The following is a 14,937-nucleotide window of genomic DNA, read 5'->3' on the forward strand; positions in this document are numbered from 1 at the left end:
AGATTGAAGGTGCATGCCGGCCGTTGGATATAAATCCAATGGTTGTGGATGACACAATCATTTGTTGACCAAGTTGACAACGCCCTGCGTAGGCTTCGACCTATTGGCCCACATGTCAGCCTGCAAAAATGTGGCATATATTTAACCCATGTTTTCTAGAATGTACAATCCATTTGCTGGGCTGGGTGAACAAATAATTTTGTGTCAATCAGGCCCATTTATATTTTCTAAGAAATCCCAGCCCATTTGCACTTCCTTGAAATACACGTATTAGGTGGGCTCGTTATATATATAATGTTATGTTAGAAGGAGCAATTAATATCAAAGAATAAACCGGAGAGGCACATTTTTTATATATATAATTAAGAAATTAGCGAGTTACTGCTCAAAATAAAAATGAGCGCGTTATTATTAAATTGGTCCTTCAAATCTTCGCAAGCTTTTGTACGCAATCACCAGGATTTTCCTTGCCTGTGAGTCAAAAACAACCAGGATTTTCCTTGCCAACTTCCGTTAAACATTTACTTTTATAAGTTAATAACACGTGGGATGTTTTTATAATGTATATATAAGTCTCTATAAAATATACGATAATAGTAATAATATAAATATATATAATGTGGTTAGAAGGGAAAACATAAATTGGACACAGCATTACTTTTATAAGAGACCTGCGTTTTATACCCCACAGTAGGCATACTAACAAGTTCACACACAAATACAACAAAAAAGGTAAACATTCATATCAAACTCAGGTTCACAGGACACGTTCATATTCATAGCCAACATTCACTATCAACAACTCAAAAGATTCATATATACACAAGCTCAGCATATCTATGCATCCAAATGATTGATAGATCACACGACAATATTCATACATAATTCACAAAAAGATTCAGATATACACATGTTCAGTATGTTTATGCATCCAAATGATTGAGATCACAGCCAATATGATCCATGGACGAACTTTAATTACCTAGGGTACAGACTGGTAAATGGTGTTCAATTGGAGGTACTTCTTGCTAAAATTAGTTCTTGTACGAGTAAACTTTCGAGTACATAAGAGGCAGCACAGACAGTCTGAACTTTGCTTGTAGGTTTATCCTCAAATAGTGCCCTCGTGCCGAGGGAGGTTTGAGCAACTTGGCCACTACTTTCATCCAACTAGTTTACTGGCTCATCTTGGTCCTGTATCTCGCCAAAATTCTACATTGCAGACGAGAAAGGAGGCGGTTGAGAAAATGAACCACCCAATTTTTTTGTGCAGTTCAACTGAAATGGAGCATCCTTGGCGTGCAGACTGATTAAGTGCCAGATGAATATACGCGCCAACCAACTTGTCTGGAATCTTTAGACTCCATGCCATATAGTTCGCTACCATATGTGCCGATAACCAAAAGGCACAAGTTGGGACCAAAGACTGGACTGCGTTTTTCTGGGCTATGCACCAAGCAATATTTTTGGCGTTCACTCTCCTAATACTTGGAGTTTGACAATTGATTGACGCCGGTTGATACTCGAATGAATATAGGCACTTCTTGTCAACATTGATGCTTGTCTGAGTGAACTTTGGAGTACATAGCAGCAGCATAAGTACCTATCCATCTGATCATTTTGCGCAGTTCTACTGAAATCACCCGATGTAATGATTTGCCTGCGAGTTCAGGCTCCAAATTACTCCTTTATGAAGTCGGCAAACAGTAGCACAATACCAAATTACCAATACATATGACAGGCACAATAATCAGGATAAAGACCAGTACCAACCTGTGTGAGGTAGCATATCAATTACTATTTCCTTTGACTGGAAGCCGAGATAAGCCAAGCGACTGACAGCAAAGGAAGAAGCAAGCGGAGATTAGCGACTGACAGGAAAGGACGGAAGTTGTCGAGGCAATGAAGCACCCAAAGTTTTTGTGCAGTTCCACCAAAATCGAGCATCCCTGTTGGCACATATATTGAGAGAGTGAGATTACTGTAATAGTGGGACTAGTTGATGAAACATACACTAACAAATAGAAGCACCCTCATTATCTTAATGGTTAAAGTTAGCAACATAGTAGTCTTGCTTAAAGAGAGGTATTAGTTTATTTAATCAGTGCCAATTAGCTCAACTCAACACTCAAAGCATTGCCATTTATCATAGGTTGCAAAACTTTAACGTGCAAAGATAAAGGAGTTTCTCATGATAGTAGCACGATACAAATAGAGATGACAGCAAACTAATATGGATGAAGGCCTTAGGCCCGTACCAACCTGAGAAAAAAATATTATTCATGTAGTCCCATAAGAGATGATAAAGCACTCACTGGAATCACACAATAGTATATATTTCTGTGCACTTCAAATGTATGGTTGAAATCACTCTTGTTTACCAGTGCTGAGATTATATCGAAAGATTATCAAGAACTTCCAGCAGAGTTAAAGCATTGGCTGGGATACAGTTCATTGTATTGTCTTGTGTAGTTCCACTAAAATGTATGATTGGCACAACATGATCCCTGTTTGCACAAGTAGGAACAAGGTGAAACCTTCATTAGCTTAGTGAGAAACGATAGGAAGACATTAGCATATTACTCAAACAGTAGCATCAAATTCATGATGGACAATACGCAAAACATTGCCTCATTGAACCAATGGAAATAAATGGACATGCAAAACAATAGCACTATTATGTCATGACACTAATAATATTCCCTCCCTGCTCCACCACATGATTCACCTCCATAGACAAACATACACACGTACATGATTCAGCATAGGGTCCTACTAAAGATTTGTTTAACTCCAACAGGAAAATTAGGCAGTAATAAATTAGTGGTACTTAAGTACTCCTAATTAATTAAGTGAGACAGCAGAAGTGGAAGGGCTCCCTGGAGGATCGTCTCACATGTAAGGTAGTCGTTGCCGGAGCCCTTGAATGGCCTCGACTGAGGCCTCTGGCATCAGCAAGATCGCCTTGGCACTGTTTATTCTTCTTCTTCTTCCTCTTCATGCTCTGTTTCTCTTTCTCCTCACCAGTTGGTGAAACCAAGTACATGATTGGCCTTCTAATTCAGAATTGGTTTTGTCAGTGAGGGAGTACAAGTGTACTAGTAAAAAACAGCATTATTTTCTCATGGCAGTCGGAAAATAGAGATGAACACATGCATTAAATATCATTCTTACCTAAAGGAAGGTTATGGCGCCAATATGGATGATGAGGATTGGAACACAGATCTCCCTTTGTGCAGTTCCACCAAAATGAACCAACTATTCCATTCTTACATTCCAGTTAAACAGCACAAAAGTCACTTCTTTTAAGAAGAGTTTTGTGCAGTGCACCAAAAGGTCACAACAGCAACCAGGTGAATTGGATATCCCTGTTTGCACAAAAAGGCACAGAGGAAACAGTCAGAGTCTCAAACAATTACAGGCAAAAACATTTGGCTAAACTTGTCATGGCTTATAACAGTGGCATGGCTTCATTTTTATCAGGGACATTAGATTAAGAACAGCTAAGGTTGCGTTCGATTCACAGGTTTGGTGCAGGATTTTCGTAGGAACACAATTCCTACGGTATTCTTTCCCTTCCAACCGTTCGGAACACGGGAAAGGTGAATAGTGTTTCATAGGAAAGCTGGTCTGGTAGTACTGATTCCATAGGATTAGAAACATCCACGCGCTGCTCATTTTTTGGGCGGAAGCCCGAGGCAGGCGCTTGCTGCCATGCGTTAGACAGGTTGCTGTGCTGTGTTGCCGGAATAAAAAAATCAACCTATGTGTGGTACGTGAGGTGAGGACAAGAGTAGTCACTGTGCAGCTGAATAAACAAATAGCATCTCATACTGCCAAGCATGCTACTCTAAAAAAAAAATCTGTACATTTCGTAGTCCATCCGAACACATTCTCTTGAGAGTTTCCTCCGGTTCGCTGTTCCATAGTTTTATACCTACATTCCTTTCCTATTCCTCTATTTTCATCAAGACCTATGTTTTCTGCCCCTTTATTCCGAACGGAGCCTAAATATTTGGTATAAGGGCATGGGACAGTGGGTGCACCAGCAGTCCAGCACCATGTACATAAACAGGGGCATAAAGTGGTGATTCATAGTTTGTTGCCCCGAGAAACAAACATCCAAGAAACATATCTGGGTTGGTCCCATTTTTGTTCACTCTAGCCACCTACTCCTATGTGTGGATAGCAAATCTAGTCCTGGTCATACCACTGTGTACAGCGTTACCCCTATATTTCCCTTTTCGACCAAGAGACCGGTTGGATGACCAGTCTGTACTACTTTCACCCCCTTTCCTTCCTGTTTGTACCAAGTCCGATGTACATACTAAATTCCCCCACCCCCACTTTATTTCTTGTTTGAACCAAGTACTCCCTCCGTCCGGAATTACTTGTCATCAAAATGGATGTGTCTAGAACTAAAATACATCTAGATACATCCATTTCAATGACAAGTATTTTCGGACGGAGGGAGTACAAGATTTGACTCCATGAAGTAGCTTTACCTCTAACAATAGAAGAAGAAAAAATATGTGACGTTGGACCATCCGATCGAGAGGGGCTGAGAGGTAGAAAATGATGCACATGCAGCGACGTAGCGAGCTGGGGAAGTAGAGCTAAGGCGGTTTCGAACGAAGATATACCTGAAGGTCGTCGGGATGTGGATAGGTGGGCGGCGGGAGGCCAGATCCGCCCACAGGCAACGACGAAGGGATCGGAGGACCTCCCGCGCCGGCGCTCGGCCAGAGATAACGATGCGGCCGGCAGTGGGTCTCCTCCCTCACTGTCGACGACGCCTAAACGCTGCCCCTCCTCCCCTTCACCGGCGGAGGGGGATACGTCCGGATCTATAACCAGCGGTGAGGATAGAAAGCCAGAATTTTTTGAAGGGAGAAAGACAGTGTTACTACCCCTATCTTGTTTAGATCTGGAGAGGATGAGAGTGTGTGAATAGAGCAACCCTAGCAAGCAAGCGCGGAGGCTCCGGCCTATATATACGTAGTGGGGTAGTTTTCCTTTTTCACTCCATCAAAACAATCGTTTAAAATTGTGTACTACTACATGCCAGGTCGCAGTTTTTTTTAGTTGTTGATTGTTTTTCGAGATAGCTACCCGCTTGTTCCAAGTGGTGTTACGGTGTGCCAGGTCGCACTTTGTATCGTTCAAGTCCGATACTACAAGTCCCTCCATTAAATGAACAACCACCCCCTCGTAAAAATTGTGAACAAGCCCACGGCTAAAATTAGCGGAAACGTGGGTTGCCCCAACATGCATTATTATTTATATTTTCTACTCCCTCCGTTCCTAAATATAAGCCTTTTTCATAAGCCACACCTAAGACAAGATTTTTTTTATTAGCAGTGAACCCCACATGTCATAGACACAAAAATTGTGGCAAGATTCCCTTAGGCAAGCCAAAGTGTGTCTAACAATTTGAGCAACTCAGGTTAGGCAAGTGTGGCAAAAATAATGTGGCAACATAATACAAACATAGTCACAATCCAAACAGCCCCGTAATTTTTTGTGACATGCATGAAAATTTGGTTAGTTAAATTTATAGTCAAAATTTGGCAAGGTGCATCAAATCAATACATGCAAGTATCAAAAGGAAAGTCATGGCATGCATGCATGTGTTGTACTCCCTCCGTTTCCAAATATAAGTCTTTTTAGAGATTGCAAAAAGTGACTACATACGAAGCAAAATATGTCTACTCCTACATACGAAGTAGCCCATTTGAAATGTGTAAAAAGACTTATATCGAGTGCAGTGCTTTGATGTGTCGCGTCAACTCGTACAAGACCGAGAAATTTGATTACTACAACGCCTTCTCCCTCGCGGACTGAGCTCTGGTGCCTTAACTGCACCTGCCTTTGGCTGCATGATAGGAGGGCCAACCACCTGTTGGGCCCACCTGTCATAGACGCAAAGGCAGGAGCAGTAAGTAGAAGCTTTCGCTACACGCTATCCCTCCCGCACGAGGTGGACGAACATGCAGCAGTGGATTCGATACTGTAGAAGTAGGAGTAACATCATTGTTCGTCTTCTCGAAGAGGCGAAGAGCCAAGCGCAACCCGAACGTGGCAGTTGCGAACGCTCGCGTGGTGCGGTTCCTTGGAGTACTAGCCAGGCTCTTGCATGAGACAAAATTGCTATTGTTTAACAATTAAACTCCATTATCCATTGGTTGATACTCATTCTGCATAGGTCCACGCGCTTAGCACCGTTTCCTCCTGGGGTCACCAATGTTTATTTGCTAATTAATAGCATTGCATGCAATGAACTAGCCATTGCAAGTCATTAAAAGCATGCAGACCTCTCATCTCTTATTGGTTGATATGTCAAGAAACAAGAAACAAGGTAGAAGTTAATGCACCGCGCCTAAGTGTTTTGGGACTATTTGATTTTCGTAAGATGACTTACACACCTAGACGGAGGGAGTAGTATAGCCCTGTAAACCGGAAAGGAGTATTTGCCTTTCTAGAGATTTCAACAAGTGACTAGACTACACCGTGTGCAGTACTCCCTCCCTTCCGGTTTATAGGGCTCAAATCTCAAATCTCATGAACCAAGGAATTTTGCGATTGGAGGAATGTATCTCGACTTTACAAAACCACCCTAATTAAACTCATGCATTAATTACGTAGTTCTCTCGTTTTCCTCTCCGCCTTGGTCGCGGTGCATAATATTGAGCACTCCTATCTGACTAGCCGCTCTATCTACATGCGGGACATTTCAAAGCATCCGGGCCCGCGTGCCATCCACCAAATCACAGCGAGGTGCTACAGTCGAGACTCACCTGTCACCCCGGTGTGGCCGTCATGACCCGTCATATCACAAAACCCACACCTTTACCAGCAGTGGTAAGGTGGCCTCCAAGTTGGACTGGACGAAGCAACCATCATTTCACTGGAACGCGCGTTCAAGCCCTTTCTTCCCTTTCTTGAAGATCCCCCGGTGAGCTGCACAAGGTAAAAAATAATGGCTTATTACCATAGTTGTGGTTTTTGAGTATTTGCAATGTGCTTGCTAATATGTTAGGGTTTTGCAGGTGCCGGTGGACGTCCTTGATGATTCCGATGTCGTGGCCCGTCCTGTTGGCATCGCCCCGGAGATCGATTCTGATGCCGCTGTCCATCCTGTGGACATCGCCCCAGAGATCGATTTCGATGTCGCGGTCAGTCCTGTGGACATCGCCCCAGAAATCGATTCCCATGCCGCTGTCCGTGTTGTGGTCATTGCCCGAGAGATCGATGACAAGAAATAGTTGGTCGCGCTAATCCTTCAGGGTAGTTTGCATTGCCCTGTGTTTAATTACCAGAACGATGTGTGTTATCAAACCATCTTAGGCTAGTGCACTGTCTTGTGTGGGCGGATCTTGCTACTTTTGTTTGATAGTGAATCATGCGATGAATCATGCGAACCCTCTCCGAGTTATGGAAACAGATGTATCCTCACCAGCTTTTGATGTAATATATGGCATGCTTAGATGTAAGTTTGAACTGTTTATCATATCAGCAGGGCTTGTTTGATGATTCTTGGTGTTCGTAGGCTAGCTACTGTGCGAGCTATAGTACTTGCAAAACACTCACCGAAGAGAAACGTTGGGGCTGATGAGCTCGTGGTACGCTTATACTTATCCCTCGTCGATCGACCAATAGCCCTAGCTCCTAAAATTGTAGGCTTAGCGATCGATCAGACAATAGTCGACATACATTCAGGCCTCATTTGGTTCATAGGGTAGGAAAATCGTAGCAAAAGTATAGAGAACGTGCAACACAAAATCATAGCAGTGCAGAGACGTACTCCCTCCGTTCCAAAATAGATGACCTAGGCGGGCTAGTTTGGCCTAGTGGGTTCAGTGATATGACGTGGTACAGTGCCGTCCAGTCTTTGCGTGTGGTAGCAGTATTGCGGGTACAGTAAGTTTTCTTGAAGAAGCGGAATTCAATGAAGTCATGATGGTTCCTTCGTCCGAACAACTTACAGTGGGAAAGGTTGGGCCTGCGATACGACCGGGGTAGACCAGGATAATTTTGTGCATGGCAGGTGGACCAGGATGGTCGACGTCGCACATGTCGGCGAATGAAAGTATTCTTTCCGATATAGAGGACGAGCAACGAGTATTCATTGTTTATTTTTTATGAAAGCTATTGTCTCCACTGTTACGACGGAGGAGTGTGAAACACGGCAGCCCAGTGAACTTGGCATGTGCACCACTCCCTCCTTCCTCATGTAATGCCCAGGTTACAGCTTTTTCTCACTTTCTCTCTATCTATTTCCTCTCAAATGTTTTTTACCTTTCTTTTTTTAAGACACAATTGTTTTTTATGCCTTTTTTTAGAATTATTATTTTTATACCTAGAAGCACGTGTAGAGACGGGCTCTTGCAGAGCCCACTCCTTTACTTTGTCAATGCCTCTCTCTCCTCCACATAAGGAGTACTACTTGCTATGCATGCATGCGGCGGGTAGCTGGCGTCTTGAGGGGCCAGGGCGGTGAGAGCGGGCTCCGGAAGCGGTCCGGACTCCAGCATGGCCCACCTCACATTATCACCATATATTTCTTGGAGTCCGTGCGCGGCGGGCGGGCGATCTCTTCTCCCTCCCCCGTTTCTCTCTTCTCAGCCGACGCCCGCCGAGCGATTAGATTTCGGCTATCGACGGTTTATTCAATTACGGTCCCACATGTCAGTGAAATTGCAAGACAACGCGTGTCCCCTCTGGTGAGCGGCGTGCTAGTCGGACTGTCGGGGTTGCGACGCGTACGAGTCGTAAGTGTGCCGCCTTTTCCTTTAGAACTTGCGAAGCGTAACATTTTCGCGCGATTGATCGATAGAAATCCAGAACAAAATGACGAGGGCGGTGCTTTCCCGCTCGTTAGGCGGGCTAGTTCGAGTGATATGAGGTGCTACAGTGTCGTCCACTTGCTCCATTTTTATGTAAGCAAGAGTTTACACTCTTACGCGGGAGGAGTGCGAAACACCGCGGGTCTGATTTTGATCGAGGGATAACTGTTCCCTGCCAAATAATGGAGGATTGTTAGCGATTATAGCATGATAGTTAGGGCATCTCCAGCGCTGGCCCACAAATTTACACCGGCATCTGTCCGAGGACACTGATGGATGCCATCCGATGCTGCCCGCATACCTTTCGACAACTATATGAACTAACCGGACGAAATTCGTGCAAACAAAGCAAATTTCAAATTAACCGGATGAAATTCATTACATTTCGAAAACTTTTCCTACAAACTGGACGAAATTCATTACATATTTCGCACAAACCGTACTAAAACCTACTGTAAACCTAATCTAAACGATCGCCGGCGCCCGACCACCATGTCCGGCCATGAACCCGAGAAAGCCGGCCATTGCCTTTGCCTCCTCCTCATCCGCCTCGATAACCTCCTCCTCTGGAGCACAAGGTTCTGAAGATTTCCGCCTCCACGTCGCCGTCAAGCGGCTAATCGGCCGCCGATGTTTACCCCACCAAGCTTGGCGTCGACTGAGTGGAGTAGCGGTGGCCTTCCCGGGACCAGAGCGGCGGCGACCTACCGTGTACTACTCTTCCTCGCTGCCGGCTGCGCCCGCGCACGCGTGCCGGCTTCGTGGTCATGGCGGCGGAGGGCGGCCGGGGGGGTGCCGGCGATCTCCTTCGTGTGCTCCTGCGACAGTACGTCGAAGAGAGCTTTGGAGCGCGCCCGGAGCGGAGCCGTCGATGTCCCTCGTCTGCTCCTGCGACAGTACGTCCAAGAGAGCTTCAGAGCGCCAGGAGGCCATGGTTGAAGTGGTGCCGACAGAAGGAAGGGACCGGAGGAGAATAAGTGTGGGTCTTTGGCTATGGCTGGGAGTTGGGGCTCAAGTTAATATAGCGGGCGAATGGCAATGAGCCGCGGCAGACAGATGGACAACTGGCGCCGGAGTAGGTTCGTCGGGCGTGAATGCGGACGCTGCTTCAGTGACTTAACTGCAGATGCGTTTGGGTTACTGACATGTGGGCCCAACGGACATCGGGCCCGCATGTCAGTGACACACCAATTGCACCTGCAGTTAAGTCCGGTGATTGTGGCATTGACATTCTAGAGAGACGGTGACCGTTTCAGGCGGGAAGCGCGCGCTAGCGATGGAAGGGGTTTCGGTGTGCAGTGGCACTAAGATCGGTCGCTCACGATAGTACATACTCCGTACCATACTACCATAGTACCCTCTCTAGCTTAGGCTGTTTTATAGATTGTCATTGTGATGGACGATATACATGAGCAAGGCGGTCCGAGTATGACCGTTGGTGTTGAGCCAGGTGAATACATGCTCGGCGTTCGCGTAGGCCTCCATCAAACGTCTAAATAGTAATGTCAGGCACCGCCGGGGCGCGCAGGTGATGGGCTCGCCGTTTGCGTTGCGCCATGAGCAGGACTTTGATTTAGAGGGCGACGTGCATGCATTAGCATGCTTTGACAGCATGAGCGTGAGTGTCTGACGCGAAGTATTTCATTTTCATCTGGCTGACGAGGGTGCGTTGCAGCGACGAGTCCGTGGTTTGATTCCCCACATACGCATAATTTTGGTTTTTACAGTATTTCTTTCTCCATTGACAGGTAGGCCCGCGTAGATAGATAAAGAACACGAGCTGATGAGGCGCATGCGGACTGTTTGACTGGTCAACCAGACAAATACGGAGCTATACGCTGAGCCAGTGACCGTATAATCACCATATCTCGTATACAATGATCAAAGTGAGCTATCAAGACAAGTTCGATGACCGCCAACGCATTTTACTCGGTAATAAATGAGCAGGATTGAAGGGGAATCCAAATTTGCTTTGTCTTCTGTCCTTGAGCTCTTGACAAACCAATGCACTATACGGTTGTCCGGCCACTCCACCCCAGAGCTCTCACCAAGCGTCGTTCATGCCACCGCGCCGCACACTAACCGGTAAGGCAGTGATGGCATCCCGCCGCCCCGAGTTCCTCGCCGCCCACGACCGCACACAAAATGTTAGGGAAGCGATGGCATCCCGCCATGCCAAGTTCATCGCCGCTCGCCACCTCACAACTATGTGGGAGGAATTTGAAGATGCCAAGGCCGAATGGGCGGTAGAGCAAGAGGCAGCCAAAGCCGCACAGAGGGAGCGGAAAAGTCAGAAAGCACTCAAGAAAAGAGAGGCCCGCCGCCGCAAGAAAGAAAAGGACGCACGCGCTGCTGCGGAGAGGTCGGCGGAGATCCAAGCACGGTGGGGTGTCGCCGACAAAACCGGGAAGGAGAACGACGGCGTCTGGCCAGCATGTGAGAACTAGTAGTACTAGTAGTTAGTGTGTGTGTCTGTGTCTGAGTACGAGCATGTACCAATACTACTAGTTACTATTGTAGTTTTTAGAGCAAATTACCAGTACATTAGCCTAGACTAAATGGAAAAATTCCTATCCTAAGCATCAAATGGCATCTCTTTCTCTATAGGAATTGAGATGCATGTCATCTCACTTCCTATGATTTTCATATTCCTATCCTATGAACGAAAGGAGGCCTCTGTTGGAGTAACTACTGTAGCTAGCAGTACTGCTGGTACAGTACTTTTCTTCAAGAAGCAGAATTCAATGAAGTCATGATGGTTCCTTCATCCGAGCAACTTCAAAGTGGGAAGTGGGCCTGTGATTTGACGGCTCATTAGTCATTGTTACTGCGGCGCGACGACCTGGGTGACTCTCCCTTGGAGTTCTGCGTGCATGGCAAGTGGACCAGGATGGTCGACATCCCACATGTTGGCGAACGGAAGTATTCTTTCCGGTATCGAGGAGCAAGGAAACCGCGTGGTATAGTATCACTGCTGATTGGTTCGCAAAAAAATAGTATCACTGCTGATTTATAATTATTTTTTATTTCTGATGAATGCTTGCGTTTCAACTCTTACGATGAAGGGTGCCAAACACGGCACGTGCTGGATGTCCTACACGTCAGCGAAAGGAGTGGGACATGAACAGCGTGGTATAGCCCAGCGTAAAAAAACAGCGTGGTAGAGCGTCTCCACTTCTTCCACTTCTGGGTCGGAGACCACACGTAGTAGTACTTAGTGGTATGAACGATACAAAGTGCGACCTGGAGAGAAAGACACGTCTAGTTGGAAGGTCTCGGGGCATACACATAAACAAATATAAAAGTTAATATGTGCCTCCAACTAATATAGTAGTAGTAGAGTACTTAGGCACGTACTCCATAACATCACCGTGCATTGCACGTACAACATTTAGTGGTAGTACGTAGTAAGAGACAAATGCCGCCCAAGAGTTCCCTTCTCGACCTACTTTTGGGTGTTTGGTAGAGTGTATGGAGGGTGCATGAGTCCACACTAGTTTAGCACAAATACACTACAAGCATGCATGAAGAGAGCATGCATGAAGAGGGGTGTTGAGTTGAGCATGCATGAAGAGGGAACAACTATGCTGAGACGAGAACGCAACCAAACACACCCTATATGCCACGCATGTTCATACCATTTGTGCCTTTCTACTTCACTTACTGCGCTACATTACTCAGGTTCGTATGTCCACTCCTGGGTACATGTCCGTCTCGTAGTTCCAGTTCCACGTGTTCTTCATATATATGGAACGATCCTTGCATAACACGTGCACCTTGATGCTAGATGTCTCGCGTGTTGGCAAAAGGATGAACAAAGCTCACGTAAAAAAATAGAGTGGAAGAACATAGATTCCGGACGACCGAGAAGGAGCAAGGAACCTCGTGGTGGAGCGTCTGCACTCATAATATTTAATATTATTCAGCGATATAAAATTAACCAATCATCTCCACAGTGGACTGGAAGAGTACGAAACACGGCAGCCCAGTGTAGTTACATCATACTAGTACATGGCTAACCCACGCTATCACCATATTTCTTGGCTTCCGTGCGACACCTATCTCTAGTAATCCAGCAGCCTGTATCGCTTCTCCCTCCTCGTCTCTATCAAAGTGCGGCGGGCTGGCGTTTCTGCCGTCTATTGAGGTCAGTTAACTATCACATGTTAGCGACATGCCAAGAGCATTCTAAAAAAAATTCCTTTCACATTCTGTTCTCAAAAAGAAAAAAAATCCTTTCACGTACGAATTTGCCTGTATGCTTTGAGCAACTTGCATGTCCTATACTGCTCCTGTTTGATACTCTAACTTAGCTAGAGGTTAGACTAACTCATGACTAACCCTGAACTAACTGTAGCCAAAGAGGTGTTTGGGTGACAGGGTTAGATTGACAATAAATGCACTTCATGGAGAGAGAAAAGTGATTTTTCAGTGGTCCCAATGAGAACTATCTCCAGTTAATACCTCTTGGGTGGGATAGTTTTTTTGGGTGGGTTCGGTGCAACTTGCTCCAATTTAAACCCTCATGCTTGGATACTTTAGGGCTATTTGAGCCCCAACTAGCTCAAACTAACTCTAACCCATGGATCCAAACAGGGCCTATGGCCAGTCTCGACGCGGAGCAGTCGCGTGCACCGGGAAGCGGCGCTCTCTCGGCCGTCGTGCCACTTCAAAGCCGGCGCCAGTGAGAGGCCGCCTCCGCTCTGGCCGGGCATTAATGCGGCACTGACGCTCCAGGGCGACGCTGACCGTTTCACGAGGGAAGCGCGCGCTGGCAAGGGAGTATAGGTTTTGAACCGTTTCAGGTGTAGTACTGGTAGTTTGCAAAACTACTCAATTATTGCACTCAGTTTCCTAAGAAATTGTGGTAAAAAAGGTTACTCCACAGCCCGCTTCCCTTCTCCTTCCTCTTCCACCGCCCTCGCACGTCCGCGGGAAGCGACCGGTCAACCCTTATATAGGACTGCTAGCACAAAAAGATGCATGCATGACCACTAAAATTTCCATATTAAAGCGCCGCTCCGGCGGGAGTATGGCGTATGTTGTTACCTTCGGCCGGCCCATGGCTACCGGGCGACGGCGACCAGAGAAGAGGCGGCGGGAGGGGAATGAATGCAGCTACCATTTGGGTTCGCCTTCTGGCTTAAATAAATGTGCAGCATCACGTGTACCCGCGGGTGCACAAATTGTAACATACGTGTCTGCTTAAGTGGGCGTCACGTAACTGGTGTGTGTGTGAGAGAGATTCTGAGAGACAGAGTGCATGTGTGCGACTCTACTCTTCGGACATGTACTCAACCTTTTGCATCGGGATATAAGTATAATGGTATTTACTTTAGCTAGTGATTTACGTGGCCATGTTAACGTGGTTGTGTCAAAAAATGTCACTTCCTGCTCGTGATTTGCGTTATATAATTACAAGCAAGATTCTCGTGCATTGCACGGAACATCAATATGCATTTTTTTACAGAACACCTGTTGTGATTGACCCATGCAGGAGTAATCCCATGTGTAAAAACTAATGATATCTCAAGAATTTTATCGGAAAACTGGTATCTCGAGAATGTCATCGAAAAAATGAAAGATGAGAGATAAGGCGAGGAGTGGAGCGTGGTGGTGACTGGTGGTCGGAATGGGCGGAGGCATGGGGATGGACGGCGCCGGCAGGCGGCAGCGGCCACCATGCATGCTAGATTGTTCCAGAGACTTATTCCTTTTTTAATTGCTGAGCAATGAGGTTGCGGGAGATAATGATGTGGAGAGAGGTGCGGGTATCTTTTGTAAAATTATCATAGTTTACTTTCTATCCTTAGATATAGATCATACGGTCTGTATTACAAGATGGCAGGCACACCATCACCGCCAACTCGTTTTTTTATAAGGGTACAGATGATAAGTTTGCTGACTACTAAAGTAAAGTGGAATTTGTCCATGTTATGCAAGTAAATAAAGGTGATTGTTTATCATACGGGTAAGGTTGGATGAAGGGTGGTAGGAACAAATGCTCCGCCTAGAGCATGTGTGTGTGAGATGGAGTCTTAGTGTGTGTGTGGGGTGTGTGTGTGTGAGAGAGAGAGAGAGGAGAGAGAGA

Source organism: Triticum aestivum, chromosome 4D, assembly GCF_018294505.1.
Source record: "Triticum aestivum cultivar Chinese Spring chromosome 4D, IWGSC CS RefSeq v2.1, whole genome shotgun sequence".
Taxonomy (NCBI): Eukaryota; Viridiplantae; Streptophyta; class Magnoliopsida; order Poales; family Poaceae; genus Triticum; species Triticum aestivum.